Genomic DNA, 26,318 nt, shown 5'->3' on the forward strand with positions numbered 1-26,318 from the left:
ATTTTCTCCAGAGCGTTCATGTAGAGAGGTGGTCCGAGGGCCTGGGGACATTAGTGCTGCCCGATGGGGAGGGAAAGGGAGGAACTAGAGGAAGATGGTAAGAGAGGTCACAGTCGGTGCCGGCCTAGGGGAAGGAAGGCTTTGCTGACCATCCTGACCATTTTCCAGCTGTAGCACCTGGCCCACCTTCCACACCACCTGCTGGCTTAAGATAATCTGTAAACAGAGTGAATAAAACATGCAGGTTTTTTTTTTTTTTTTTGTCCAACAGGTTTGTTTTCCTGTTTCAGACTCTAAAGGAGGAAGCACTTTTGCTCTTTTGGCTCTGCCATCCACCTTTTCCCTCTGCGCTCCTGCCCTCAGAAAGGCTGTTTGCCATCCTTCCCTGATGTGTGTCCTCACTGTGTTGCAGGAGCTGGGCACTGGATGCTGCACACCAGAGCTGCAATGCCTTTCCTGGCCTTTGATTCTACTGCCCAGCTGTAAGCCAACATTTCCTTTTACAAACAGTCTATTTACCAGCAAGATGTGACCAGAAGATGCTTCATTTGCAAAATGAAGGTTCAGGTGCAAATGATGGAAAAGGAAAAGCAGCCTTGGGGTCCCTGAGATGGGCTGACTCCAGGAGCCCCTGCTACCCTGTGTGTGGTGTCTAACTCAGCCTTGGGAGCTCTGTCACTGGCTCCTGCCCCTGAATAGTCTGGCAGCTCCAACAATAGGCATCACTCCTGCCAAGGAAAGCTGGCCCAGATCCTGGAGGGCAACACCCACGGCTGCTACCTCCTAGGCAGGAGGCACAGGGCAGACAAGAGCTCTGTAACCCACAGCATGCCTGTTGTATTCCTGGAGGTTTGCCGTACCCTGGGTACAAGGCGTGCATGCTGGCTTAAGCAGGATAAGACTCTGTAATCCACTCCTGAACTGTGTGGGGTATGGGCTGCCATGGTCAGAAGAGCGCTGATAAGAAGAGGGTGACATAGGCTAGAATGTCACAGGCCTCTTGGAGGGCTCAGCCTCTCGGGGGTCTGTGCATGAAGAGTTTTAAGTCTGTGCCCAAATGCAATTGTTTTGTCTCTTTTGAATCACCATGTCTACCCTGGCTGAGTGGTGGGGATACAAAGATGAAGGACATGGTGCATGTTCTCAAGGAGTTTACCTTACCTTGAGGCTTGAAGCTTTGAGACTTAAGGCCACCGATGCCTGCTAAATTTTCCTCCCAGCTCACTGCCCACCAGGCAACCAATCTCACGACCAGGGTTGACCCAACCAAATTGTTCCAATGACCCTTTGCACAGAGAACAAGAGCTTTCGATAGTATAAGAGTGAATCTTTTTTTTTTTTTTTTGGCTTTTTGGAGCCACACTGGATATGGAGATTCCCAGCCTAGAGGTCTAATCGGAACTGTAGCCACTGGCCTACACCACAGTCACAGCAACACTGGATCCGTAACACACTGAGCGAGGTCATCATGGATACTAGTCAGATTCATTTCCGCTGAGCCATGATTCGAACTCCCAAGAGTGAATCTTTTGGAGTTCCCCTGCGGTGCAGTGGGTTAAGGATCTGGCATTGTCACTGCAGTGGCTTGTGTCAGTGCTGAGGTGCAAGTTCAGTCCCCATCCTGGGAAATTTCCCATGCCGTTGGTACAGCCAAATAAATAAATAAAAGAGTGAATCTTTTTATAATGTGTTGACAGTAAGCTTCTTCTGACATCTTTTCCACATGGAAGGCTTGAGAAGCCACTTTCATTCCTCCTAGCATCTCCTTCTTACTACTGTGTCACTGGACATGGGAGAGTTAGGAGGCCTGCACTTGAGTTCTGGATCTACCTCATCCTGTCTTAAGCAGGTCTCCCCTGTTCTCTGCCTCAGTTCCACCAACTGGAGATCAAACGTAACAACAACAGAAGACTCCAAACAGCAAAAATAAAAATACATACAGCAACAGCAAGGAATTAAATATTAAAAGCGTCATAATACAGGAGACTCTGTATCAACAAGTTGTAGTGTAGAGTTCTCAGCCATATCATAAATGCCTGAGAATATTAGTTCCTCATGTTCCCAAAGCCAGCAGCTGCTCAGTAAATTCACTCAAAGCCACCTTTGATGCTTAGTTGGTGACTGGCTTTCCTCTAATGAGGACCATGGTTTGGTGCCAGTGAAGCTGACTCTGAAATGGAGTTCAGCATGCCAAATGTTTATTTGGAACAAACCCCTGCTGAAAGGAGGGGAAGGAAACAGGAGTGCCAGAGGGCATATTGTGTGGCAGTGCGGGCCCAGGACGCCCTCAGTAGACCTCACAGGCTCTGGGGTGAGAAGGCTCTTCAGATTATCCCATGTGGAGCCATGTTGAGCCAGGCCTTCATAGCCCTGCTCCAATCTATTGTTTTTCCTGTTTTTGTCACATTTTACTTCCACTTGGAGAAACTGAGCCATAGAAGAGGTAACATGCCCAGTATTAAAAGAGGTAGAGCCAGACCTCAAACCCAGTCCTAATAACCTGCGACATGTGACATGATGAGTAGGAGGCTGAGATGAATGAATACATGGGGATCTGTGTGGCCCAGGACAGTGTCTGCCACAAAGTGCCTCAATCCCTTCTTTATCCTTCGTTTCTTCAATAAATATGTCTTATGCTTACTTTTATACAGGCACTGGTTGGTAAAAATGGATAGGTCCCCATCCTTGTCTTTCATGAGCTCACATTGCCCCCTCTGTTAGTTATAGACTTATTTTTCTACCAAATATATTTAGAGGATCGGCAAAATCAACAAATGCTTTTTATCCTTTAATATGCTTGAGACTCTCCCAAGACCTTGTGACAAGCAGACTCCAAGTCAGTAGGTCTGGGTGGGCTTGAGGCTCTGCACCAGGAATGGAATGCTGTTTGTCCTGGACTGCTTTGAGTAGCTCTGGTTTGCTCCTCAGAAGCAGTTTGACTTTGGTCTCTCTCTCTCTTTTTTTTTTTTTTTTTTTAAGGGCTGCACCTGTGGCACATGACGGTTCCCAGGCTAGGCGTCTAATCAGAGCTGTAGCTGCCGGCTTATACCACAGCCACAGCAATGCTAGATCCAAGCTGCATCTGTGACCTAGCCACGGTTCACGGCGATGCCCAATCTTTAACCCACTGAACGAGGCTAGGGATCGAACCCACATCCTCAAGGGTTCTAGTTGGGTTCGTTAACCGCTGAGCCACAACAGGAACTCCTACTTTGGTCTCTTTGAGTCAATCTCACCACATACTCTCTTCTTGGCTGAAACTTTAGTACAACTGCAGAAGATTGGAGGGAGTCCCTCCACCAGTAGTGGAGCGGAGTGGCTAAGAGTATTTGTTTGGATGTCAAGCCAACTCATCCTTGAATCTTGGTTTGCTTTACACGTAGAATTTGGGGAATTTACTTATGCTAGCCAAGCTTCAGGTTTTTCATTGGGGATGATAATGATAATATTAGTACATATCTTATGGTTTGTTGTGGAAATTAAATGTGCAAATGCGTGTGTAAAGTTTAGCACAGTTCCTCATTTATAGTAAGAACCCTGTGAATTCTTAAAAAGAGTAAAATATCAATCTTTTCTGTCAGCCTATAAGATGCGGATGCTACCAAGTGGGTCTGCCATAGTTAATGGATGATTTGTAACATTACCTCCAAAGCCACAGGATATTATAATAGAGAAAGTTCCTTGATAACCTCGGTCCAGAACAGCTGCCTGGTACTCTGGGAGTGGCTGGTGGAAGCTTCTGAAGCAACCTATACCAAGAGAAATGACACTATTTGAGGAATGATGTTCTGCTGTCCAGACTTCTGAGGAAATATCAGGACCAGATGGGGCCTCTTGGGAGCCCAACTGGAAGCAAGTGAGGGGCTTCTTGAGCCTTTTTAGTTAGTGTCTAGGAGGGTGCTAGATGTGTCTGCCTCTACTCTGACTATCAGGAGAGGTGGCTATGGCTTTCTGTCTGCAAAAAATATTTAATTCTGGATGCTAACTAATGTGAGAACTGCATCTGACCACTGAATTTGCCTCTAGATGGCAGGATTGAGCCCAGAGAGCATCCCAATGGAATCCATTCAATTGGGCTGGGCCAAGGTCAATTGGAAAAAGAGGAAACTGCCCCAAATTAGTGCACAGCTCCTTCCCAGTGCTGTTGATAGGACTACCTTCCACCATGTTTAAATCCAATTTCTTTTTTTTCCCAACAGTACAATGGCTGTTGCTGATGCTGCTAAATTATAGTTTGTGTGTGTGTGTTTCCCCACATGCAAAAGTGACAAGCATGACACTAATCCAACATTTGGTGTATCTCCAAGCCCACTGAAGCTAATCTCAGGGAGGATCCATGATGCAGTGGGATGGTTAATGTTAATTCATAGGTTTCTTTTGAGGTAGGCTGCCATAGTAACACATTTGAGGGTTTTTATTTCATGGGGAAAGTATAAAATTGCCTTGTGAGGATAGCTCCACCCAGTAATTATTCACAGAGTTTCACGTGCTAAACCTCACCATTTCTGTGCTTTATATTAATGGCTTTGATAAGTTAAAAAAAATTAAATCTATTTCCCTCTGCCAAAGCAAGAAAATAGCAGCAGGAAGGGCCAAACTAAGAAGATAATTTATTTCAGAATCTTTAAATTGAGAGAAAGAGTTTCAAACACATAGCCCAGAACCTCAAAAAACAAGATTTAACAAACTTAAGGTGCACAAATTTAAGGATACTGGACACACAAAAGAGGAAAAGCAGAGGGGGGCTCTGACCTTAGGGAATGTCTTGAGGGTTAGGATAGAGATAAGGAACGATCCAGAAAATATGTTAATTAAATAATTTCACATCCTGATTAGGACTTACAGGATGTGAAATAACAGGAAATGTGCTAAAGGACAGTCCAGGGCACCACCTACTTTGGCCAGGGTGGTGAAGGCAGACCTTCCTGAAAAAGTGACATTTGAGCCGAGACTGTAGGGTGGGAAGGAACAAGGGCATGCTCTCTTTCTCTGGCAATTTAGTTAAAGTTAATGAAAAGGGTGGAAGAGATAACTCACCCTTCCTTGGCCAAGCCAACTTTCCACCTACTTCTCAGTGCCAGGGAGCTAACACTTAAAGGCTTTGTGCAGGAGCTTCCTTAACCCCAAGCCCTGTGTGAGGAAAACAGTAGAGGAAAGCAGTTCTGGAGGTTAAGAAGCTTGGCCAGGGTTATTCAAGGAGTGTAACAGCCTTGGTTGAGGAACACCGCATCAGGAAAATACAAGCACTGGCTGCTTCTGTTTTTCCAAGTAACTGATAAAAACGTATTTTTTTGACCCCGGGCCTACCTTGCACACACACTAGCTAAGGGGCAGTGGAGGTGGTGGTGGGGGGGGGTGTAAGACAGAGTTTTAAAGATATCTCAATGCATCCAAATACATTTAGCTGGATTCAGCAGTAAGTAGTCTGATCTGGGTATTAAATTTTTGGTCTTCTCTTTCTGTATCCTTCCTATTCCTAGCCCGTGTTGACAGTAGAGGAAGGTTTGTAGAAAAGATCAAGAGGTCAGATTTGGATAAGACACATTTGGCTTGTCTATTGGACAGCTTATTGGAGATGTTGAGTGGGCAGTTTGACATACGAATTTGGAATTTAGGAGAGAGGTACAAGCCAGAGGTACGTACTTGGGAGTTGTCAGCCTGCAAATGGCACTTAAAGTTTTGAGACTAGATTAAGGTCATCCATGCACTCAGTGTGGCTAGGAAAGAGATGTCTAAAAGAGATGTCTCTGAGGAGAGTTTGAGAGAAAACTCCAGAGTTGGGGGCGGGGTAGGGGGGTGAGCGAGGGAGAAGAATCAGTAAAAGAGACTGAAAATTGCTGATGAGAAGGAAGGAAAACAAAGAAAATGTGGAGTCCTGTACACTAAAAGACAAAAGGATTTCCAGGAAAAGGGAATGATCTACTACAACAGATTCTGCTACCAGGTCAAGTAAGATGCTGAGTGAGGACTGATTCAGCAATGTGGACATCATTGGTAACCTTGAAAAGAGTGGTTTCAGTGAAATGGTGAGGACAAAGCTTTGATTGGAATGAGCATAAGAAGGAAACAGAGGAGAGGAATTGGAGGCAGAAACTCTGAGAAGTTTTCTGTAAAGAGAGAAGAGAAGTGGGGCAGTAATTGGATAGGAAGAGGAATCGAGGTTTTATTTTGTTTTAAAGATAGGAGAAATAACAGTATGCTGATAGTAGTCCAGGAAAAAGAAAAGTAGGGCAGGAGAGAGAGAGGAGAATTACTGGAGTGATGTTCTTGAATAGATAACAAAAGAATGAGAGCTAGTGCCTAAATGGAAGGATTGGCCTTTGGGCAGGAATGGTTCATCCACAGAAATAGGAGAAATGGTGGAGGGTAGTTGCTTGTAGGTGAGTAGATGTGGAATGGAAGTTTGTGAAAGTTCTTTTATGACTACTTTAATTTTCAATGTAGAATGAGAGTTATCTGGATGCTGAAATTAAAGAGAAAATTAAAAGCAGGAAGAGCTTTAATGTGTTAGTGCTGTAGCCACCATGAGGAAGGCATGGTAGTTGGTCAGGCATTGATTTAGGTTGGATTTTAATAGCCATGAAGGGACAGGAACAAAGTTATTGGCTGGTATAAGGAGCTAAGATGTCTGTATAAAACCCAGACTCTTACAGGACATCAGTGAATATTTGGACTAGAAAACATTCTTCCCAGAGGCCCAGAGAGACTGCAGGGAGGCTCATTCAGCTCTGCCTAGGCTCTGAGTGAATATAAGCTTTCAGGGAAACAGAGCCCCCCTGGCCTGAGCTCCTGGCAAATTAGTGGTTCAAATATATGCAAACTTCATGAGCCAGAAAGCCCAAAGCTGGAGCCAATGATGCCTATGGGGTACCTGCAGAAGCAAAAGAAAAGCAAGTTATCTCTTATTCCCTTTCACATCCCTTTGGAGGGATGCTCCCACAATCCAGATTGCAGGCAATTCTCACAGAAAAACAACTCCCACTAAGTATGAACTTACTGTAAAAGTTGCAAAACATATGACATTAAAAAAAAAATCCAGCATAAATGAGAATAAGAAGATCCAGCTAATAAAAGGATTGGAGACTCAAATGCTTCAGATAATAGACGATTACCTAGAGACTTCAAACTAAATGAATTTAAATGATTAAGAGCATAAAAGAAAAAAAATTCAGAAGCATAAGAAAGGAACAATACATAGCCAAGATCTGGAAGCAAACTAAATGCCCATCAACAGAGGAGTGGATAAAGAAGATATGGTACATATACACAATGGAATATTACTTAGACATAAAAAGGAATGAAATAATGGCATTTGCAGCAACATGGATGCAATTAAAAATTATCATGCTAAGTGAAGTTAGTCAGATAGTGAGACACAAACATCAAGTGCTATCACTTATATGTGGAATCTAAAAAAAGATACAATGAGCTTATTTGCAGAACAGAAGCAGACTCACAAATTTTGAAAAATTTGTGGTTATCAAAGGAGACAGGTTGGCAGAGGAGGGATAGGCTAGGGGTTTGGGATGGAAATGTTGTAAAATTGGGTTGTAACGATGGTTGCACAACTATAAATATAATAAAATTTATTGAGTTAAAAAAGAACAACACAATAAACACAGAATGTGTAGAAGTAAGAAAATTATTAATATTAAAATCTCACAAAGGAATAAAATAATTAATTAGAAAATGATGAGGAAAGAATCAGAAAATGAGAAGATCTCTCAGAAGATAATTAACATGGAGAAATAAAGTAACTGGAACTATGAAATAGATATAAAAAGCATGGAGGAAAACAAAGTCCAAACTATGCCTAATAAGAGTTTAACATGAGGAAAAGGAAAGGGAGTAAGAAGAAAACTAATATTAACAAAACAACACAAAACAGTGACTGGGAATTTCCATAATTGATGACATGAGTCCTCAGAGATTAGAAGTACAATGTCCTGGAGTTCCCTTCATGGCTCAGCGGTTAACTGTGAGATATGTTCCTACAATATTTTCTTAGCCTCTTTGCTGAAAACTCCATCTTGTCCTGCTTTACTTTACCCCATCTTCCTGCTTGAAAAACAGTCACTGGTAAATGACTGAAGCTTAAGAACAAAGACCTAAAGGCATAAGTTATTCCTAGGGTCAGCTGAATGAGGACTTAATGCGTTGGTTTAGGCATGCTGGACCTGTGCAGATTGGCACGCCGTTTGCACAAGCATGGTTTGTCCTCTAAAGAATAAGAGAAAGAGGAACCTCATGGCCCCAAGTGGTTTATGAGCAGTCATTAGCAGAATATGCATTAGCAAAGAGAACCAAGGTGCAAACCTAGGCACGCCAGGTTGCCTCAAATAGGCATGCCATTTGCAGAAGCACAGTATGGATTCTCTGAAATGCTATGCATAGATAGCTAACTCAAATGCTAATGATTGTTAAATGCCTAAAGGTCAGAGTAAAAGCTTAACCATCTACCAGCTATGTGACTTTTAAAATAATAAAAGAACTTATAAAATAATTTTAAAAAAAAACCCTCTATATCCTCCACCTACAGCCCCCTCCTCACTTGACATAATCCTAAAGAGGGCAATAAAAGCAGTGTGGTTTCTTGAGGCAGTGCTCTTGGTCCCTGAGACCTTGAGTCCCCCAGTCCCCACCTTTACTTAAGATAAATGTCTCTGTGTCTTGTTTTATGTTAACTTTTCCCCTTAAGTTTCACAGCACCCGTTCTTCAGCCCCATCCTGCTGAGCTGGTCTCGGCAGTTAACGAACCCAGCTAAGATCCATGAGGATGCAGGTTCAATTCCCGGCCTCGCTCAGTGGGTTAAGGATCCAGTGTTGCCATGAGCTGTGGTGTAGGTTGCAGACGTGGCTTGGCTCTGGCGTGGCTGTGGCTGTGGTGTAGGCCGGCAGCTATAGCTCCCATTAGACCTCTAGCCTGAGAACCTCCATGTGCCAAGGGTGTGGCCCTAAAAAGACAAAAAAAAAAGTACTATGTCCCAAAGAAGATAAATGAAGTCAGATTCACACACAGATGCATCAGGGGGAAATTCAGAACACTAATAAGAAAGAGAAGATCCTAAAAGGAAAGCAAGATAAGAGACAGCTCTAAAAAGAAATATTTAGATTTAGACTTAGACTTCTTAACAGTCACAATAGAGACCAGATGACAATGGGGTAATACATCAATGTGCTGAGCAAAAGTTAAAACCATGCTAGAATTCTACAACTGGCTAAATTATCACTCAAGAGTGAGGGTAAAATATGGACATTTTCAGATAAAAACTGGAAGTGTTTACTGTTTATAGAGAATTGCTAAAAGAACTACTAAAGGATATGCTCCAGAAAGAAGGTGTGGGGTCTATTTTATTATTATTTTTTGTATATTTTTGTCTTTCTGGTATGTTCCAAAAGTAAAATAAAAGTTAATTATCTATTTATGTATCTAAATCTATCTAAAAAAGTATAGCTTCTAGCTGCTGGCTTCATTTATCTCCAAAAAATTAAGCCCTAGACTTGGGTTAATTCTGAAGTTTTTTTCTTACTTCACAGAAGGATTGGTCTTAATCGAAGAGGCCTGAGAATAATTTTTTAAAAAATAATAATTGAAGGAAGAGGAAAAGCAGAACTTGGGGATAGACTCCTAAAGGACTATACTGGTCAAAGTTTGTGAGTCTCAAAACTTTAGAAAGATATGCTTCCAGAGGCAGCCTCTGGCTGAAAACCAAAGACCATTACCAAAAAATTACTGAAATTCTCCATGAGCAGGTGAATCATCCATTTAGAAGGCAGTCAAAGACCCAGGAGACCTTGCTAATGTAGATGAATTAGCTGAAAAGAATGCTGAGCCTTTAGTTCACATATTTTATTTCTCTGACTAGATACTTCTCTGGGGGTAGAGGAAAGTGCTATATGGGACAGTAAAAATTTGTAAACATATGAAATTAACAAGACATTCCTAAGGAAAATGTAAGGGAAACTTTTTTTTGTGTGTGGAAAATGGGGAGAAGGGCTATAAAAATAATGGATGCTGGGAAACATGTTTTTAAAAAATATGTAAGGGATGTAAAGGTACCAATAAAGAGAATAGCACTATATTGGGAAATGAAATGTGGCAATAAAAATCTCTGTTGAGAAAGGAGCTTTTTCCAAGGAGAGTCTGTAATTCTATTGTTTGGCATAGGTTGGAGCCCTCTTTGGGGTTGCCAGGAAAGATACTTAAATCACAATGTTTATAGTTTCCTTCAATGGAACTTCAGGAAAATGGCCAAATATGCATTATTGAATATGGATTCAAATCTGATGGGCTGAGTCATGCACTATATTGGGACTTGAATTCTCAACTTGGCTCCTTCTTTCAGTTCTCGGGTCATCTTTCATCCAGGGGAGATTTATCAAGCTAGACTCTGCGCCAGACAGTGCACAAGGTGTCCAGCAGTCCTAGTTCAGTTCTCCAGGTCTTCATTATCCTTGGCAATTATTTCACAACTCTTCTCTCTCCCCAACCTTCCAATACATTATCTATCCTCCTCTTTCTCAGCTAACAATCTCTCTCCTCATCTCAATGAGAAAACAGGAGGTCACAGAAAAGAACTTCGACAGTTTCTACCACCTGTATCTACACATCATATTCCACCTGCCTTCTGGTTACAATGAATTAACTGACTGGGCTCCTACTTGGGGCTAAATCCTCTGTAGGGTCACTGGATCCCTTGTTCTTTCACCAGTGCTGGCCATTCTCCTCTCCATCCAGCACTCTCTGTACCGGGATCATTTCCAGCATCATCTGAGCATCTCCCTTGATTCTGTGTGCACCCCCACCTCCCATTTCCCTGTTCTTCTTTTACTGCTACTAATACTATTACTAAATCTTCTAGAAAGAGTTGTCTGTGTTTACAGTTTCCACTTCCTCTTCTCCCATTTTTCCTTGAAATCTTCCAATCAGGCTTTCATCTCCACAGCTCAACAAAAACAGCTCTTGCCAAATTCACTGACAGCCCTCATGCTGCCAAGTCTGACAAACATATCTCAGTTCTCATTATCTGACACAGATGATTACTCCTTCCTTTCTGAAACAATTTCTTTGCTCAGCCCCAGTTCACCATTCTCTTGGTTCTCCTTCCTATCTCAGTGAATGTGCCTTCTCAGTGTCCTTTACTTTGTATGCTTCTTCTTCATATTCTTGATCTCTAGCTGATAGAATGCCCTAGAACTCAGTCCTGGGAATGCTTCTCTAAGTACAGGCCCTCCCTAGGTTATCTTATACAGTCCCTTGACTTTAAATACCATCTCTCCATTAATAATTTCCAAATTTGTATATCCAGCATGAACTCTCCCTTGAACTACATACAGACTTTATCTAGTTTCCCACATGACATCTCTACTTGAATATCCAATATCAATATCAAGCATTTCCAAATACCAACTCATTTCCACCTCCACCCACATTCTACTTCTCCTCTCTCCTCCCCACCTTATTTAATAGTGTCTCCTTTCTCTTCGTTCCTTAGCTCAAAAATCTTGTGCTATTGTGCAGTGAAAAATAAAATTGACTGAGATTTAGATGAGCTGGTTTCCAGACTGAGGTCCACCACGAAAGACAATGTGCCATGGACCTGTTGGCTGATCTCTCTAGAGAGAGCTCCTCTCCACTTCTCTCCCCTCCCAGTTCCTTCCTCTGTAAAATGAAGAAGTTCAGTCATGCTACTACTGGTAAATCAACCCGATGTCCTGAGTTAGCACCACTTGCAATTAACTCTGTTCCAGTCCATTGAATAAATATATGTCAAAAATCTACCATGTCCAAGGCACTATGTTAAAGACAATGAGAAACAGAAGTCATTCCTTACCCACATATCATGCTTCATGTGGAAGAGAAGATCTTGCATATTAGAATTAAACTCAATATAAATTTTTAAATGCAATATAGTTTTGCACCCTGCCCTAAGCTTTGGATGAGGAAACTGAGCTGATGTTCAGAAAAGTGAAGTGACTTATTCATGAATACACTGTGAATAGGTCATGGAGGTAGAACTTTCCAAAAAGCTCAAGTTTGATTACTCCAAACAGAATTCATTTCATTTCCCCAACATTAACCACCTAAAATCAAAGTTTAGATTCCAAAGCTGAATGCTTCTTTTCTTTTCTTTTCTTTTTTTTTTTTTTTTAATCTAGGCCGTACTCACAGCATATGGAGATTCCCAGGCTGGGGGTCTAACGGGAGCTATAGCTGAGGGCCTATGCCAGAGCCACAGCAATGCGGGATCCGAGCCACACCTCCGACCTACACCACACAGCAACTCACAGCAACGCCAGATCCTTAACCCACTAAGCAAGGCCAGGGATCAAACCCGAAACCTCATAGTTCCTAGTCGGATTCGTTAGCCACTGAGCCACAATGGGAACTCCTTCTTTTCTATTTTGATAACCTTTTAGAAGCATAGGAGAGGTCTCTTTGGGAGATGATCCTTATATTTTTGCAGCTTGATAGTCTATCTCTACCGATATGCAAGAGTAGGCAGGATTTAAATGCCTAAAGACGAATAGCTTGTCCACCTGTGTACACAGTCCAGTGTTTGGATAGGATGAGCTATGATTAATTTAAATCAATACCTATAAAACAAAGCTCACCACTACTCCACCCTTTCTATAAGAAAGGATCGTGAAATTCACAAAGGGCCCCTGAAGCAGCCTATAAAAAAGAGTCATGGTTAATGCCTGGGTCAACACTATCCACCTTTAGTTTAACTTACAGAAAATATGAGAAAGCCACAGGGGTCTCGACACACCCATCCTAACTATGAACTAATATCTCCCAGACTATGAGGGAATCCTTTTCTAAGGAATTCAGTTCCTTGAACTTGACCTTGCTTAGTGTCTTTAGAGTGAGGAAGAAAAACGACTGCCAGATTGAGAGAGAAATCTTTTATTCTTTGGCCAGACTCTGATCAGCAGAGAAATAAGGTAATGATACCTGGTGAGTGAGTACCCAGAGACGTCCCCCATCGATACCTGCTGGAAATGAGGCATAATCCTGTGGAGCAGCGAGCTTTTGCAAAGCTGTTCTTCATGAATAAGGTCACTGAATTGTAAAATCCAAATTTGTCTTAGCTAAAGGGGACCCATGTTATCACCCTTCAACTCCTTTGCTTCATAAATATGTCTTCAAGCATAAAAAACACTGGACCCAGCATTATCACATTTATCTGTAAGGTAGGGTAGGCTTCTATTTCCATTTTAGTTGAGAATATGAGTTCAGAAGATGTTCAATGACTCACTCAAGATCACACACAGCTAGTCTGTCACAGAGAAGGAGCCTGAACCATGGTTTTATCCTCTGGGTTTGGTAACTGGCTATTTCTAATCTTATAAGGCAGGACCCAAAGTTCATCAAGGTAAAGTAACTTTTCACAGTTACCTAGGGAATGTGAGCACGGGCAGGGACTCCAGCGCAGGCCTCTGATCATTTAGCAATGCTAAGGGCAGCAGTCACAGCTCAAACACATAGACACATATCCCCCAAGGCAGCATCTTCGCTCCTTCCTTCCTGTCCCCTAAACATTCCAGGGATTTGCCCACCTGCCCTTTTCTACTACTACCCTCTGCTCTCCCACTTGGATTCCATGGAGGAAACGCCAGAAGATCCTCACACACCTGCAATCCCTTCCTCACATGACCCTGAGAACCAGGAAAACCTTTCCATTCTGTGGAGTTTTCTTTTCTTTTCAAATTTAATAACCATGGGGAAAAAGAAGATAAGTTAATGAGGTACTAAAACTTCCAGGTACTAGATAACTTAAAAATCATGGTGATCATTTTCCTAAAATAATAACTTATAAGTGCTGAGTGTGGTACCCAACCTACTAGATACTCAATCAGTGGTAGATATATGCTCATTATTATAATAAGTACTTTTGGCTACTCAGTGAATTAGTAGCAGAGCCTGTCTTCAACTTCTTGCACAGTGCTCTGTCTATCATTGTTGCTTCACTGGACTGTGATACTTGAATTAAAAAACACAGGTAACACAGAGATTATGAACTTGTGGGAGAGGAGTGTGGGGCTAATAAAGATCGGGCAAATTACATTTATCAGTTATAAAGGCCAGGTCATCCAGGAAAGGTTCCTGCATGAGTGTGGGGAATGCAGAACTCAGACAGAAGATGCACATTGCTTGGCTGCTTGAATAAAAAAGCAAAAGGATGGATTTGGCTGGAGAGGAAAGGATTCATGAGAGAGAGAGAGGCAGAGATTATCTCACATGCTGCCTGCTCTGCCAGCAGGGTGCAAGCCTTTTTTTCCTTTGGGTCCAGAAGGGAAAAGTCCAAAAGTCCAAAAGTCCAAAGTGCCTTTCTTAGCTTTGCACCCCATCTAGACTACATCTAATCACCCAATGGCCAAGAAATCTCCAGATTCCCCACTCTATGCTCTCCTCCCGGCTCCACTGAGCTCTGCCCCTCCACCCACGCATTTATTCCCATCTCTGTCCCAGATGGCTTCAAAGCCCGATGATTCCATGTTCCCCTCAGCTCCTCCCCAACAAGCCTTTTCCAAGACTCCCCTCCCCAGAGGGATGTCCCGCCTTCCCCCAGGCTGGCCATGTGGAGTCTGTCTTTTTCCTCCCATCTCTTTACACTTGTGTATTTGGTCTTTGACGCAGGGGCTGACCCCACATGTTATATTACTGTGTGCAGAGCACATTCTGCAGGCAAATGACTTACAGCACATACTTCGTCTTCTGTTCTTTCTATTAGGGGCGTGATTTAGAAGATGAATGTTTATAACATGACCCAAGGAATTTCATCCTCCTCTGGAAAACTGTGTAGGAGAGAATCCTAATGGACAAAGAGTAATGTCTTCTGGGCTCTGGCCAAATGTTTGGTCTTGTTTTAAAAAGTCTCTGCACTCACCTTTTATTGTTTATGGTAAACTCTCTACTTCACCGTATTGGCTAGCTCTTTCCAAAGGGAGTGGTGATAAATAAGTGAGAATTTCATTTGTTTTCCCAGAGAAACAAATTGCAATTGTGGTGATGATGTGTTAATTCTATATTAAGTGACTTCTTGACCAAGCACCTTAAAGGGCTCTGCAGCTTTCCTCTCATTGCATTGCACTGGGGATGGGGTTGGGGGAGCAACTCTGAAAGACAAACCAGATTGAAGAGCTGGGGACAACCAGCAGAAGAACAACTCCTTGTCAATGGAAAACAACTCAGCAGTGTCTGCCTCCTATAGGTCCTTGGGAGCTGTTTGGCAAAATGGAAGGGCACAGGATTTGCAATCTATCCTGGTTCAATCACTTGGGTAAGTGACGTAATTACTCTGAACCTCAGTTTCCTCATCTGCAAATGGGGATAATACAGGCTATTACAAGGATTAAATAAAATATGTTATGTGTAAAGAAGATAATGATAATAATAAATGCTTTCCTTTGACAGATTTCTCATATCATTTTGGCCCTGGGAAAGGAAGAGGGTGGACGCTGCCTCAGGAAAGAGAAGGGTATTACATAGGAGAATTCCTATCGGATAGGAAGGGGAATCAAAACTTCAGAAAGAATTCTAAGAAATAACCTTAAGGGAATCTCAGAGAAGAGAGAGTTCCCTGGGAAGACTGAGAAAATGTTAAGTTCCTTTAAGGAATTCCTACTTAAATACAACATCTCTCAAGTGGTAGATTTGAAAGGTAAAGTGCAAGCATGATGAATGTGGATAGGGCATAGATTTTCTCCAAAAATGAGGCTAACACGTATGAATTCCTGGGTTTCTTGGGGCCTAGAGAAACTTTACTGGTCCTAAGTGAAGTTGTCCCATTGGGGAAAAAGACCCTACACAAAAACTATGGAATAGACTCTATCCGGGTGTGGAGGAGAGAGAAGGTCATGGCTCTGGAGTGCCAGGAAGCTATGTAGTGGGCATCTATTTAGTTGTTCAAAGACAAGTGAAAGACCTGAAACTAACATGACATTTTAAATTTACTATATTTTAATTAAAAAATTTAAAAATTAACAAAATTAAAAAAAAAAGACCAGTGAACATGCTGTACAATAGAGCCAGCAATTACATGCCACCAACACCCAAAACCAGACCATTTGAGGGGACCAGAGCTGGAGCCAGCAGCAAACAGACCAAGACCATGAGTTCCATTAGCCACAGGCTTTAGATGCAGATATCAGCCAAGTGCCCCAGGGTACAGACCTAGCCAACTGCACTGGGTTAGAAACCCAGCTCGCGGGCCCTTTTTTCCCAAGCTCATGACACAGCTTCCCTCTCCAGTCAGATGCCATTTTGCTTGAGGGAAGAGGGAAATCCAAACGATAAAACATTTTCCCAAAGATACACAAGTTACCTTAAAGCATCTATTTGAACTTTAAGAGACTGTTTTGAACCCAAAGACTCCTGTAAATAGAAAGTTTTTGTCTCTTGTCTGCCCCCACCCTGCCCTCTGGCCCAGAAGGATGAGGATTTATGAGGATTAGTTGCAGAGATTAGTTGCAGAGAAATAAAGAAATCTAACTGACTTGGAGGGACTTATTGCATTTAACCCTACTCTGAATTTAATAGCACCACAGACAGGAGACACTCAATACATCTGAGTCCCCTTAAATGCAATTGAAAACATCGAATTGGGTGGAATCTCTCAAACTGAAAAGATACATTTCTTAATTAAAATTACTTTCAAAGAATCTCCTCTTTCCTGGTGTATTACGTGCAACTAACATAGATTTGTAAGAAAGCTTGTTTGTTTTTATTGGTCATGGCTTGGTTTGATTTATTATAACACCGAAAGAAAAGAAAAACAGGAACATTTCCTTATATTTCAGTTATTGTATTTTTTTGTATTGACCATAGTTCAATTTTTTTCTTGCTATTCCACAAGTGTGTGTGTGTGTGTGTGTGTGTGTGTGTGTGTGTGTAGGGTGGGGGTGAAGACATCATAGCAAAGTCCCTTTTTCTAGTGTGATGACATTTTCACCATGTAGTGTTCCTCACCCCTCTCCTTCCTAGCACTCCAGAGTTCAGGTCTTAGTCAATAATTTTTTGCTACTGACCCCATCCAACATTATTCTATACTTATCCTAATTATTTGTCATCCATCTTCATTTCATCAGGCCAAATGCCCTCTGTGAAAGATATTATTATCTCCACCTTGCAGAAACAATGGACCAGCAGAGTTCCTAAATATTTATAGCACATAAAATGATGAGAGTTTGGGATGAGCCCTAAATTCTTCTTAAAATATGACTCTTGGAGGAGGCCTGGCAGTCAGAAAATATAATCTTGGAGACCAAGGTAGATATCAGAGTGTCCTACCCTGGCCTCTCCTGTTATGGACCCCTAGAAATCTAGCTGAGAAGTGAAGAAAGGAAATATGTTTACCCACCCTGTCCCTTTCCTCCCTAAATTTCCCCAGAGAAGATCATCAACCAGGAGCAGTCAATAACCCATTTTTAGATATCTGACTATCATCTCTGAGTAAGAAGAACCCACACCAGTTTCTTTTCAGAAAGTAGAATAGGCCCCTTTTCCCTTCCATCATCAAAAGAGATGAGGACTGGAGTTCTCAAGGAACTCCCTGCAAACTTGAAGCAAATCACAAATGGGCAGCACTTCTTAAACGGTGTCTGTCAAAATCCCCAGGATTCCTACAGATGTGACTCCATATCCAGCTAGGGATGTAGGGGGAGGAGGAAGGCTTGCCCAGGACAGTGATAGGGATGGTGTGGTCCTTCCCTTCAGACCAGGACTGGTGAGAGTTTTAAATGTATTAGGGCCAAATTTAGCAATTAAATACCGGATTTTGACCCCAGCTTAAATCCACTTCACCTAGAAATCCATTACAGAGGAGAAAACATGGAAGTGATCATGTTCCCTGCCATTCTGAAGTGACCAAGGAGTGGCTTAATGGATGACTTTCAACTCCCCCCTCCCCCTGAGGAAATATCACAGAGAAGTCCCAACAGCTAAAGGGCACCAGTTCAGGGTGAAGTAGAGGGCTGACCAGAGTCCCACCCTCTGCTCTCCCTTTTTCTGCCCCTCCATACATCCCCCGCAACCCCACGGACTCTACAGAGTGTTGTCTGAAAATCACTGCATATACAAAACTGTGAGTGAGAAAACCGCACGTGAAGAGTTATTACTAAGAACTCCCATAAGTGTCATGCTTGTACTTTGGGGATTATGATTCATTAAGCAAATAAGAATGTAGTGCCATTTCTTCAAGGGTACTTTACCCAGGAGTGCTGGGGTACACAGAATAGAATTATTCTATTGCTGCAGTGGCCATTTTTTAATTTTAGTAAAACTTTAGTAAGACTTTTAAGAGTCTACTTAAATATTCAAATTAGACATGTTTTTATTATTGACTCCAATACTGTGCCGGACTTAACAGGAGTCATTTAAAATGTTCAAAACACAGATATACCTCAAGGAACTCCCAATATAGACAGTATGAAAAGACACAAATAAGTGAAATAAATAAGAGGAGAGTAACTAAAATAAACTGAACTAAAGTAACTGAAATAAACAATTCAAGGCAACTGAAGAGATACTGCAGGATAACATGTGATTAATGGCCAAAATCATTGTCCAGAAAATAGTTGTCACAAGGACTCAGTACCACGACTGCCTTGTATGTCAGTGGCATCCTAAGTACTGTATCTAGCAAAACAAAGAGGTCAAGAGGTCAAGTTCTGTTCTCTTTAGACCTTGTCACGTCTCCTCTAGATTTTTTTTTGTCTATTGTCTTTTTAGGGATGCACCTATAGCATGCGGAGGTTCCTAGCCTAGAGGCAGAATCAGAGCTGTAGCTGCCAGCCTACACCACAGCCACAGAAACGAGGGATCTGAGCCGACTCTGCAACCTACACCACAGTTCAAGGCAACCCCAGATCCTTAACTGACCGGCGAGGCCAGGGATTGAACCCACATCCTCATGGTTACCAGTCGGGTTCGTTAACCACTAAGCCACAACATTACAAGGGTAATGTGCTTTGATGTGAGATCACCTTCTATTAAGATGTGTTGATAGTGTTGTAGCTGCTTTGCCCGGAGAAGGTGGCGCGTTCTTGTGATCCTTACTTCTGCAGGGATTTTCGCTGAAAGGATATGGCCCATCTCTCTACAACTCTTCTTCCCCACCATCCTCCTTATTCTCCTTTCCTTTAGGGCTGGCACCAGGGGGTGCCATTTACACAAATTGCAATGTAAAGGGTATCCCTTAGAGCTGTGCAAGGCAGTGGTCCAGTCACTACCATTATTTGCTTTTTAACGTGTGGCTCCAAAAGGTAGATAAAAATGAAAAGATCAGAAGATAAGGTTAGAGAAAGTTGGGGTTAGGATAAGGACATTCTAACAGCAGGAGAGGACAGAATGAACGGCTCTAGATGGAAGTGTTTGGAAAGGGGTTGGGTAGTGGAAAGTTCATGCTTCTTAAATGAATAATAAATTAATTGTGCTTTTGTGATGTGAATGGCCTATTTTATTTTTTCACAAGTGTTCTTAATCATCACTATAATACTCCTATAAAACTATAACTATCTTTATAGATGAAGAAAATGCAGCTTGGATAAATTGCTTTACTTTCCTAAGGTCACACAGAGAACCAATCAAAGCTGGCATTTGAGCTCAGGTCTCTCTGATTCCAGAATGCAAACTCTTAACCATTATGTCATATTGAATGCTCAAAAGGAGTTATAAAATCTTACACATTCTTAGTGTGTTCATCTGTTCAATTGCAGCTAACCATGATCTACAAATAAAATTAGATCTTGACCTACATCAAAGGAAAAAATCATTTCTGTAGACAAAGGGAGGTGAGCAGGATGTGTCTTGCCCTCACTACTCACTGATATCTCTATCTAGGACTCAGAGGTGAACCTGCACACCTGGGCTCCAGATGGGGGAAGTTGTTTTACACATAGCAGATGATACCAGATCCAATTCCATCACTCAAGCACCCAATGCACGAAAGATGTGTAAAGGCTCATGATGGAAATTTTGCTTTTGTCATTTCCCAAATGCCCTCTCCAAAAATAACACCTTAGGGAGACAAGATGTGGCCTTAACGGGATATTGCAAGCTGCTGGTGGGAGCTGGTGGGAGTTGGTGGGAATGGAGCCCATCAGAGCACACTCAATGCCCACTGTCACTTTAGAAACACTGAGATGAAAGGGAGAGATGAAACCAGTCACTATGTGTGCATCAACAGCTGTGGGTCTCCCATTGCTAGTGCTGTGTCTGCTCTGAAGACCACAGGGAGGCCCTCGCCGAGGCTCTGTTAGTGCTAAAACAGATGTTCCTTCAGCATGCACATCTTAGGTGGCCACTTTCACGGGGTGGAAAAGGATAATCTAAACCTTCCTTTTCTTGCCAAAATAACCATGTGTGGGTCTTTGTTCTGCAAGCCTCTGGAACACACAGATAGATTTCCAAGCAGTGGGAACCTCCTGTCATGTTTGGTCTTTGGACTAACTCTTGTTCTGTCCATTTCACCCCAGTTTCCTGAAACTCTGGCTGTAGGGCTCCCGTGGCTGGAGCCTGTGAGAGCCTCCTTTGTGAGGAGAGTTTTCACAGCCAAAGCTATCAAGGCAGGCAGTGAGGGACACTGGGCCTCCAGCCAATTACAGCAGTGACAGGTATTGCCTGGGCTTCCCAGGCTGAGAGGTTACCCCCCTGCAGTTCTGTTTGCCTCATTTGGTTCCTTTCCAGGGAAGACGGCAGTAGAGTCATTGCCTGTGGGCTACAGTTGGCACTGCCTGGCTGAAGGAAAGGATGGCAGAGGACCAACCTGTTGCTGACTCAAATGCTCGGGGAAACTTTTGCGCCTTGAGTTGACAGAGAAACAAGCTACAAAGCAAGAATAAGGATTCTCCAAGGCAATCCAAACATGGATACCTGACATTTATATTCAAATTTTTCCTCCATTTTTCTTCTCCATGAATTTGGAACATTTGTAACAGAGAGAAAAAATGGGATGAATTGGATTTAGAAAAGAGAGAGAAGTAGGTTAGAGAGAGGTGATGAGATAAAGTAAAAAGAGAAATAGACTTGGTGCAAGATCTCAGATTTGGACCTTGTCTCTATACCTATGTGGCCTGAGGCAAGTCACCTTTCAGCTCCATGACCTGGGTCTCTAAGGTTCCTTTCAGCTGTAAGATTAAAATCTGAGAGATCTTTTAATATAAACAGAAATACAAGACAATAATTATTCCCATAATAAAGAACTATTTATTGCAATGAGGTACTATCATACAGCACAGGGAACTATATTCAATCTTTTGGGATAGAACATGATGGAAGATAATATGATAAAAAGAAAGTATATATATGTATGATTGAGTCACTTTTCTGTATGGCAGCAATTGGCACAGCATTTTAAACTAACTATAATTTAAAAAAGAACTATTTACTCAGTAATCGGTATGAAGTTTTCTGAAGATAAGCACAAGAAGACTTGATCTTCACAGGCTGGGTAGTTGTGATGTGGACCAATAATACTTAAGTATGTGCCTAAAATTCAGCTAATATGAATTAATAATATAAGTATTAAGAATCTAATAAACAAAAAAGTTTATATCATGGGACAATGAGTGAAAGGGGAGTTTTTCAATAGAGGAAACCTAGCTCCTGACTTTAAGATGGCACCTTCTATTTCAATTGTTCTTGAGCCTAAGACACACAGGGACTCTGACATGAAGCACATCCCAAGTATCTGCACGGCAGAGCTGTATTCCTTTTGTCATTTGCAACAGATGGGAAGGGGTGATAGATCAACAGAAGGAGCCCTTCTGGGTTAATTACCGCAAATGCTGAAGACCAAGGCCGCACAGCTATACTCACTGGGGTGAGTTACTTATTATGGATGCAGTCACCTTGGTCACCTTAAGTAACTTAACCAGCACTGAGTAAAGAGGGGAATCAGGATTCAAACCGGGGCTGACTCCCAAGCAAACAGCTTTAACCACTAGTCTACACTGCCTCTTCCAGAATTCTGCCAACCTGAGCAGCAGTGATTTCCAACCCAGACAAAGGGAAATCATCAACACCTAGTAACTCTCTCACCGGACTGCGTATTAGAATCTCCTGGAGAGATCTGTAAAAACTGCTCATGCCAGGCTCACCCTTGGGGTTTCCAATATTCTTGGTTAGTGGAAAGGCCTGGTCATCAGTTGTTTTTAAAAGCTCTCCGCAAGAGATTCTAAGTGCAGTCTGAGTGTGAATCACTGATGTTCATAATGAAAACCGTCAGATTCCAAATAAATCAAACCCAGGTTTAGGGCTGCCTTCATGGGATGTATCCATGGTAGATCTGAACTGATTGTTTGAGTAGTGGCTTCTGGAAGTGGCTACAAATCTTGGATGCCGTTAGGAGTTAGATGACGCTCTGGACCCATGAGAACTCTGGTCTTCGTGAAAATTCCCCACATGCCACAGGCCTCTGTTAGAGAAATCACCCAGAGAACACAACTAGGAATTCATTCTAGCCAATATGCTTACATGGATGTTTGTTTCAAGAAGAGAGATTTAACTCTTTAAGTTCCTATTAATAGGTGAACACTTTCTCCCTCCTCTGTTTCCAAGAACAGAGATGTCCCCTTACTTCTTGTCTTACCAGCAGTCCCCAAGGAAGGGGCACGAGTTCCTGGTGGTGACTAAGGGAAGAGAACCACAGAGGCAGTCCAGGTCCTTCCTCCCTCCCTTCCCATTGGAAGCCAGCTTCCCTTGGAAAACTCACCTTCTGCCCTGCTCTGTTTTGTCCTACAGGGCCTGTCAGGGGGATTTCTAAGAATGTCCACAGCAAGTGGAAATGCTTCCTAATTCAGGGCACAGAGCTAGTCAGGCCATATATCTTAGCTGTTTTCATTAACCAAGGTGATACTTTAACCACTCTCTGCCTAATTTCTTGTCCATTTCTCAAACAGTTCAGAACTCAGATGAGGGAAAGCGAGCTGTTATGTATTGACTTAAATAAATCTCATCATTTCCCTTTAAAATGTCACTTTTCCCTAGCTGGTTCTGCACAGAACAAAAGAAATAAGAAAATACTCCAAATTTGCTCCCTACCCACACTATCTCATCATTGCATTACAATCCTCATGATAATGCATTAGCTTTTTCTTGACATAAAAATTATCAAACTGCTGTTAGTTCATATGTTTCTACCCAAAACTGGCAACCAGAACTCTAAGATTAATTGCAAGAACTATAAAGAGATTTTAGGACATTTCCCCCGAGAGCCTCCATGAATAGCACCAAGATGAGCAGTAACCCCAGGCTTCAGAGCCCCCCACTGCCATGTCAGGTTATGATGCCTTCTTTCCTATGATGCCTTCTTTCCTGGCCAAAGCCCCAAAGAAAAGGCTTCTCAGATCTTCAGGAGTATGTATGACATGAAAAGCTCATTTGGGTAAAGGGAACCAGACCCCCGACATCTGACACTAACGAGGTGCCCTTCCCTTGGCTTAAAGGGATCTGGAGGAGGACGAGCAGATAACCTTCAGCCTGAATAAGTAAAATCATCACTGCTCTGGAATCTCTCTGAAGCATGCCCGGTTACGGTGTGGAATTCCACAGGGCACGTGGCCCTCTTGGACTCCATCCAAAGGAGTAAGCTATCAGAAGGAACTCATCCTAACACAGGTCCCTGGGACAGTGTTCATCAGCAAGCTCCGGGATAGCTGGTAAAATTCTGGGACTAGTCAGTTAACCACAACATGCTTGTTAATATAGTCAAGTCTCCATTAAGAAGCAACAACCCAGTTTGTCACTCACCCATTCCCCATTCCTTCACTGCCCAGTTAGCTTCTGGCTTGTTCATAAGGCAGCTCTGGGGGTCTGACAAAATAAGCCTCTTGTTCACAAAGCTTAAACCAGAGGGTTTTCTTATGATCTGTTTTTTTCTATCACCAGCACCTTGACCTCCTGGCATGCTCTTGGCTAATTGAAGTTGCCGAAGGCATAAGGATTCTGCTAATGGACTCAGCTCTCCCATAGGGGTCAGACACCAAGACAATGTCACAGCTGTGAAAGAAGAGCCCAGATGGCCAGGCTCAGGTGGTAAAGACCTTCAGAATCTGCCTTGAGGCTCTCAATGGCTTTAGATTGAAAACCATCTTGGCCCCATCCACAAATGTAAGGCATTTAATGACAGCCTGAAAGCACAGAGCTTAAACGGAATGATGAGCACAGGGCAGGAATTTGGACTCCAGAAGAACTGCCTAAGCACAGATTATTTTTCTACGGTATTTGACGAGAACAAACGAAGTAAGAATTTTCCTTTTGTTCGTCTGGCCTTTGGCATTGTTTACTTTCTTTTTATGATTCTCAAAGGCACTTAGAGCTCTGGCAGTGTTTCTGTCCTAAAATCTTATTGTCAGAAGTTTATTTTTCAGCTGTTTCAAATCATATCTGGTAGAGTGAGTGCTTTGCCTGGGCTCATCACTTTACCTCAGAAGAAATAAAGTTCACCCTTTAAATGACAATATTGATTGTCTACAGCTTTAAGTTTTCTGCACTTAAGCTGCAGGCTTCATTTCAAAATATGTTTTCTCTCAGCACAAAGGAACTATGGTAGAAGCCTCCACTCTGCTAGTGTCTGGGTAATGACCTAACACCGTATTTTGGACTATTGCTGTGTTTTGTCAGATTTTCACGGCATGTGGAGTAATTCTTTGTCAATGGTGGTTTTGTCAGCTGTGGTTTTGAGGCAATGAGGTTTTATGCTTGTGTTTGAATTTTTTTGAAAATATATAAGCTTTTAACATTTACAGAGCTACGTTCAGTCCTCTTTTAAAAGGAACCCAATATCCTGTTTTTCCTCCCCCTCCATCAGAGGGGATAGTGTGTACTTTACCGGCTGCCCCTCCAGAATGTGGACAGGCTACTTAAGACAAAAAAATGCACTCTTCAGTGCTGTGATGATCTCTGAAAAGCCCAGGTTAACTTAGCCAGTGTCTTCTTGACACCTATGAAAAGTCAGCGTGTGAAAGAAGGTAGCATAAGGGTTAGGAGACTGTGCTCTAAAGCTTCACTACCTGACTGAACTCCAGCTGTTTAGTGGGTTAAAGGGTGCCCCTCCCCCAGATATGAGCACCTCCTCACCCTGGGAACCTGTGAATGCAGCCTTATTTGGAAAAAGGGCCTTTGCAGATGTAAATACACTGAGAATGTCTGAGATGAGCTCATCCTGAATTACCAGGGTGGGTCTTGTAGCCAGCAACAAGTGTCTTATAAGAGAAGACACAGATGCAGAAGAAGAGGAGGCCATGTGAAGATGGAGGCAAAGGCTGGAGTGATGCTGACCAAGGAACACCTGTAGCTACCTGAAGCTGGAAATATTCTTCCTAAGAGGCTTTGGAGGGAGTGTGGTCCTGCTGGCATCTTGATGTGGAACTTCTGAACCCCAGAACTATGAGAGAATAAATTTCTGTCGTCTCAAGCCACCCAGTTTGTGGTAATTTGTTACAGGAGCCTTAGGAAACAAATACATGACTTACCAGCTGGGCAAGCTATGTAACCTCCATAAATCAGATCCCTCAAAGGAAAACCTTCTTCACAGGGTTGCTGTGAGGATAAAATGCCTTCACATAGGTGAGTGGTTCAGAACAGTGCCTGTGCCTGGTGTGCTCACACAAGTGATTTTTGTCTGTCATAACAACCAGCAAATACAACTAAACTGAGATTTTCTATCCAGTATATGCTGGTCAAAAGAGTCACAATCTGAGAAACAGGAACATTCTGGAAAAAACTACTTTGTCTCATCTCAGGGTCTCAGCACAGCTTCCTAAACAGCTAAAGAATATGAAGCAGGAGCAGGACTCTCTGCAAGAGCCTCTCTTTAAATGTCTCTAAATCTGACTGGTTTCAGAAAACTGAAGATTTTGAAGATGTTTCTGTGCTGAGACTTGAGAACACACGCATAACATACTACGTTTAAGTTCCCCCCAGCCTCTTGCCCTCCATGAGCTGTAAGCTGCCCATCTGGGTGGTTTCTGTCAGGTTCATCTGCCCTGTGCTATCTCCCGCAGTCCTTGCCTACACAAAACAAGGATTTGAGGCAGGCCAAGAAGCTCGGTATCAGCACCAGGATAGAGGCAGCAGGCTCTGTCGCACAAGGATGGAGGCAGGTGGTCTGGTGGGAAGTTGTTCCGGCCAGGAGGTGCTGCAGCAGTGCCCAGGATAGACCCAATGGCCTTGCCGCACATGGATGGATGCAGAAGCAATCAGCTCAGGACTGGAGCGATTTGGGTCGAAGGGAACTTTCCCTCAAACCAACACCTCAGTCTAACAGTTCTGACCTGGGTTCTTTTAATGAGCCATTCCAGTCCGTCGCCCC

This window comes from Phacochoerus africanus, chromosome 5 (assembly GCF_016906955.1).
Source record: "Phacochoerus africanus isolate WHEZ1 chromosome 5, ROS_Pafr_v1, whole genome shotgun sequence".
Classification (NCBI taxonomy): Eukaryota; Metazoa; Chordata; class Mammalia; order Artiodactyla; family Suidae; genus Phacochoerus; species Phacochoerus africanus.